General features: G+C 40.9%; 1 pseudogene; it reads right to left on the minus strand.

Annotated features, from left to right (window-relative positions):
- Positions 1 to 525: 525 nt before the first annotated feature.
- Positions 526 to 5212, minus strand: LOC125164746 (60S ribosomal protein L12-like; annotated as a pseudogene).
- Between the last annotated feature and the right edge of the window lie 1195 nt (positions 5213 to 6407).

A 6407-nucleotide genomic window follows, 5' to 3' on the forward strand; every position in this document is an offset into this window, starting at 1 on the left:
AATGCAATCATTTGCCTAAATGAGCCCACAAATGTTCTTGGCACATAGGAATTTCTCTGAAAATGTTTATTCTTTTGCCTTCCTCCTTGCCGGAGCCTGGTTGTTGCTACATTCATTCCTGCCTCCCTAGCTTTGTTCACGCAGCTCCCACTTCTGCCTCTTTTTGAAGCCTACCCAAAGCCCAAGTATTTGTTAAGATTCAGCTCTACTTTTTTTTTTAATTCTTTTTTAATGTTTATTTATTTTTGACAGAGAGAGAGACAGAGCATGAGCGGGGGAGGGGCAAAGAGAGAGGGAGACACAGAATCTGAAACAGGCTCCAGGCTCTGAGCTGTCAGCACAGACCCCGAAGCCGGGCTCGAACTCACAGACCACGAGAAGTCGGACGCTCAACAGACTGAGCCACCCAGGCGCCCCCCAACTCTACTTTTTTTATATTCGTCATGAAGTCCTCATTAATCTCAGTACTCTCTCTACCTTTGAAGCCTTTATGATCCTTTATTGAAATATTTTCCTTTGTAGTTCTTAACTAGCTGGGCATTCCCCTGTGCCACTGTCGATGTCATCTATGATGTCATGAGGGTGGTGGCCATCAATATGGCAGCTCACAGATTGGGCAGTCCCCAGGATCTCTCTAGTGATTCCAGAGAGTTCTCTGGCTAGAGATCGGTGCTGCGTCTCTCAGGCAATGTTGATAATCTTGTCAGAAGTGATGTTTCCGCTGTGCTTGATGTTTTTCTGCTCCTTTCTGTATCTTGGCAGTTCCTTGAGGGCTTTGATCATCGGAGCAGAGCCAGAAGGTACCACTTCAATCTGGGCCTGTGTATTCTGAATGGTCACTTTCACTGTCATCCTCAGACCCTTCCCATCACCAGTTGCATTGGTGATGTCATCACAAACTTCTTTTAGAGACAGACCCAGGACACCAATCTTCGGGGCCAGGGCAGATGTGGCACGGACGGCCCCGCCTGTGCACCTCAGGTATATGCCTTTGATCTCTTTGGGGTCGAACTTAGGCAGCGTGTTGGAGGCGGCTAGCGTGGGATGAACCGGGGTTTGGGATAACCGAAGAGAGTTGCACCTAGGCCTCCTCCCAGCCAAAAGCCTCAAGTGAATGAGATATTAGACACTAAAATTTAGGGGTCCCAATAAGGCCATAAACAGAGAGAAGCTTTCACATAAAGAAAGGAAAACACTCAACAGTTACTGAGCAGTGACGAGTGCTTTCCCTGTACAATTATGTTTATCCTCACAATGGCCTCAACAGGGAGTTCTTCATAGTCCTATTTTGCTGATGAGAAGCCTTTGGTGCAAGGTCACAGAGCTGGAAATGGCAAAGGTGGATTTTGAACCCACGGTTGGTTGCACACTTCCTTTTAGGTTGGATTGCTGCCTTCGCTGACATTTATGTTAAAAAATATTGGTTTTTAACTCACGAGTGAGAAGTCCACCTTAAGTTTTTGAAAAACTACAATGGTAGCAGAGATGGGCATATCTAACCTCTCGTTCAACATAAATTAATTTTTGTCCCCGTGAGTCAAGGTAGCTTGTGGTTTACTCAGTGTGACCCAAAAATGACAGTTTTATGTGCTTCGGAGGGAGAACTGGTTGACTAATGGGTAGTTCAGAAACCTTTTACACACAAAGAGCTCAATAATTTCCCACTTTAAAAGTGTCACTTGCAGGTATCAGTTAACGACCAGCAATGGCTACTCAACAAACAGGCATTTATGATGAGTGCTTCAGTGTGAGAAGTTGGACAAAATGACCTCTTGGGGCCCTCCCCATGGATGTAATCAATCTCATCAAACCTCAGCCTCAGTTGGAGGCCAGAGTGGAGCACTGCTCTCCTGTTTTGAGCTGTTACGTTCCTGTTTTGAAGGAACACACCTTATCTCCCCAACTGGGAGGTTCTGTGAGGGCAGAGACTTGACTTTTCGTTTTTCTCCCAAAGCAGCAGGTGCAGAATTGAGCACGTAGTAGGTACTCAGTAAACACTAATTGAATGATTACTTCAAGATCTTGTAACTCCAGATGCTTATAATATGGGGACACTTAAAGCGGGGTCAGAGCAACGGGGGACTCTAAATAATGGTCCTGAAGAGCCATTATAAAATAGATTGGGCAGACTCCCCAGTAACAGACAACATGTATTGCTTTAGAGATCTAGTAGCCACTTTGTTATTGTTGTTGTTAAACATGGACTTAAGTAAAAGAATAGGTCTCTTTTCTCAACTCTGATTCTATTTTGGTCTTAACCTTGACAACATGTGATACAGAAATAAGCCTGTCTTTGTCCCTAATAAAGGAAGTTTCTTGAGTTAGAAACACTAATCAGTTTTAGCGGTTTAGAGATGTGTGAGCCAGCATCAAGATTTTTCATAAGCAGAAGTATGGGACACCTTTGTAAAAAAGATAGAGTAAAACTAGATCATAAGCTCTTACTCCTACAGTACCTGATGGAATGAATGACCACGTTAAAAAGTCAAAACAAAATAAAACACCAGAGAAAGTTTTTAAAAAATGATGAGCAGCATTTAAACAAGAAAAAGTGTATTATTGTCTTTATATTTGATCCTAATTTTATAAAAGTATTTCTTATATCCAGTTTATTTAAAATTTTTTAACTGTTTATTTTGAGAGAGAAAGGGAGAGAACATGTGTGTGAGAAGGAGAGAGGCAGAGAGAGAGGGAGAGAATCTCAAGCAGGTTCTGTGCTGTCAGTGCAGAGTTGGACGTGGGGCTCAAGCCCACCCACAGTGAGATCATGACCTAAGCCCAAACCAGGAGCCAGATGGATGCTTAACCGCCTGAGCCACCCAGGCGCCCCCATCCAGTTTATGCACACATGGAGAGCTGCTGAGGTGATGTGCACTTTAATATTATGGGGCGCCTGGGTGGCTCAGTTGGTTAAGCGTCTACCTTCGGCTGAGGTCATAATCTCACCATTCATGAGTTCAAGCCCCACACTGGGCTCTCTGCCATCCGTGCAGAGCCTGCTTCAGATCCTCTGTTGCCTCTCTCTCTGTCTCTCCCCCGTTTGCACACTCTCCCTCTCTCTCTGTCTCAAATATAAATAAAACCTTAAAAAGATACATTAATAATGATTTATTTCATGTGGTGGTGGTTGAGCTAAAACTTCACATTTGCATATTCTACGTTACTTGAATTCTTTGCTATGTATATACATTACTAAAAAGTCAATATATATTTTGAATGCTGCATTAGCAACTTTTCAGGGTATTGCAAACTGAGGCAACTTCCTCCTGCTCATGTATGGCTGTACTCATGGCCTGTACTCAGCTTTGCTTCTTTTCTTACTCTGGACACTAGTCAATGTATGCACAGCTAATTCTAGATGTAGAATTTCTTCTCCCCAGAGTTCTGCCCTGTGGCGTTGTGGCGTTGCTATAGATTGAATGTGACCTCACCCTCACCGCCCCCCCCTCAAGTCACATGATGAAATCCTAACCCCCAAAGTGATGATATTGGGAAGTGAAGCCTTTGAGATGTGATTTGGTCAAGAGGGTAGAGTCCTCATGAATGGGATTCATGCCCTTATAGAGGAGACCCCAGACAGCTCCCTTATGCCTTCTACCATGTGAAGACACGGTGGGAAGATGGTCAGCTATGAACCAGGAAGTGGGTTCTCATGAGACACAGAATCTGCTTGCACTTTGATCTTGGACTTCCCAGGCTCTAGAACTGTGAGAAACAAATTTCTTTTGTTTACAAGCCACTCACTCTACTGCCTAAATGGATTGAGACAGGTGTCCAGTCTGTCCTGATGTGGCCTCCTGGCCACTATTTTCTTAATGTTGGAGTTTTACATTGCTTCTGCTAAGGATGGAAATTTTAACTTGTCATCACTGTTTTTCTACATAAATCTTCATTCATAACTTTGACTACTTTCTAGGATAAAATCTTAGAAGTAGGGTCAAAGCATATGACTTCTTTTCTCTTTTAATGCTCATGATTTTATATAGCCAGATTGATTTTCAAAAAGGCTATACTAATTGATGCTTTCACTAGAGGTATTTACAAAAGTGCCTCTTCTGTAACTCTCTTACAGTCCTAATCATTTTTTGTTTGACATTTGTGCCCATTTGATAACTAAAAATGATATTTAATTGCTGCTTTCATTAGCATTTTTATTATGAGTGAGGTTGACTGGTTTTCATATGAAAATTGAATTTTTTAAATTTCAGTGGAATTCTATAAGTGGGCAGGCAACACAAGTATATTTATTTATTAGAATAAGAATTTGGGGGAGGGTATTGCACATGGGTGGCCAGAGGAGCCCCGATGTCAGGGATACCAGAGAGGAGACCTCAGTGACCATCCTGCTGGTAGGTTATGAGGGCCTGAACCAGGCAGGGAAGGCAGGAAATTCGAGGGCGTTCCACCTCCACCTCTGACTTCCTTTTAGGCTTCCAGATTTCCTGTTACAGTTTTCCACTCTGAAAAATTAGTATAGCAATAACCGTGTGACCCAATTAATTTCATGATGTTTTTAATCTCCTTATTGGGGGAAGTTTTATAATTCTCCTGAAAGATCCATTTCTACATTCCGCATCTAGAGAATCAATCATTCAGAAAAGAATTTGGCTGCAAGGTGATGAATTTTCTTCCCTGTGACACCTTTGTGGGGAAAGGTGGAAATGGATTCTACGGATCTAAGTATGATGAAGAAATGCCCTGATTTGCTACCAGCTTTTTGCTAGTTCTGGTTAGTCTCTTGGCTTTTACCTTAGAGTCCTTGTATGTTACATTTTTAAAACAGAGAAGCGAAACATACATAGTCAGGTTTTAGCCAAAGCAAATCCTGATGAAAAAACCACGGGCCCTCTGTCATTCTGAGCTGGATTGTAATTCTTTGTTCTCTGTAGACTTCAGATAAAAGGATTCATGTGGGATGGTAGATAGGGCGGTTTTAATTTGGATCAACTGGACTTACTGCTGGATTTTACACCAGCCACGCTGTGAGGCAGGTTCTTTGTTTTCAGCAATTATCAAACTAAGCCTAATTAAACTTGCTTTGCTTTGATGTACTGTAATGTTTTCCATAATTTTATATTCCAAACCATTTTCATAAGTCCTTGTTTGAAATCAAGGATGGACTAGGGATTCATTTTATATCTGTCATGTCATGATTTAGTATGTATCTAATCAGGCTTTAAGATGCTTACTTTGGGTTGATGTAATTCGACATTCTTCTTGTTGTGTTTTTGCAACTGGGACCCATGGGATTGGTTTTAAATACAATATGCTAATATAATAAATACAATAGATATATGTGGAAGGAAAGTGCAGACTTTCAATCCTACCAATTAAATATAGCTCTTAAATTGTACAACACACTCCTCTAGCTTGTAAAATTCAATTGATTTCCCTTTTTGTTGTGTTGTTCCTTAAGGGGACTTTTTTTTTTTTTAAACAGCTTGTTTGGCCCAATTGACTCCATGTATATTTCTTTTGTGTAGCTAGGTTAAACAAGGTACTTGGTTTTTTTTTTTTATATTCACAAGTTGTTCCTTTCCCACTTAGTGGAGGGGCCATTAGATCTCTTTTGCTTTATGGGTGCTAGCACAGAAGAGGTGAATGTTTCTCAAAGAGAATTTTTCTTCATCAAATATAAATAATTTAAGAACACATGTACTTCGTTCATCTAGTATCATACTTGGAGTTCTTGTTGCCACAGTGCCCTTTGCTGCCTTTCAAAATACACTTAACTGGTTTTTTTATCCTAATTTCCTGTGGCTTTTAGCTTATCAGTTGGAATGGGCAGAGGATACAAAACTTGATCAATTATGTTGCACAGATTCCTTTTTCAGCCCATCTGTAGAGGGGACTTTGCTACAAGACCCTCTTACACATTTTCGAATGAAGTAATTCCTCTGTCTTCAAGATTTGTCATGAAGAAATATTATTCTTATCTGTTGCCATGAAAATCAAGAAAACTTAGGGCTAGAAACTATTATCAATATTAGAAAAACTTTGTATTGCTGGGCATAATTTGATAATATTTTTTAAAACTTTGTGTGGCAGTATAATCCATATAGAAAAGTGAGTGCACAGCTCAATGAATTTTCACAAACTGACCACACCTGTTTAACCAGTACTCAGACCAAGAGAGAACATCCCCAGCATTCCAGAACATATACCCCCTCATGCTCCTAACTAGTCACTGCTTCCCACAATTCACCCCCAGAATAACCACGTTCTTGACTTCTAACACCATAGTTCTGCCTGCTTTTATGCATTATATACATGAATTATACAGTAGGCACCCTTTGATGTCTGGCTTCTTTTTTTAACATTGTGTATGCAAAATTCATCCGTATTGTTGGATGTGGTTGTAGATGTTCATCCGCATTGCTTCATCCATTGTATGACTCTACCACAGT

The sequence above is a fragment of the Prionailurus viverrinus genome, chromosome B1 (genome assembly GCF_022837055.1).
Source record: "Prionailurus viverrinus isolate Anna chromosome B1, UM_Priviv_1.0, whole genome shotgun sequence".
NCBI lineage: Eukaryota > Metazoa > Chordata > Mammalia > Carnivora > Felidae > Prionailurus > Prionailurus viverrinus.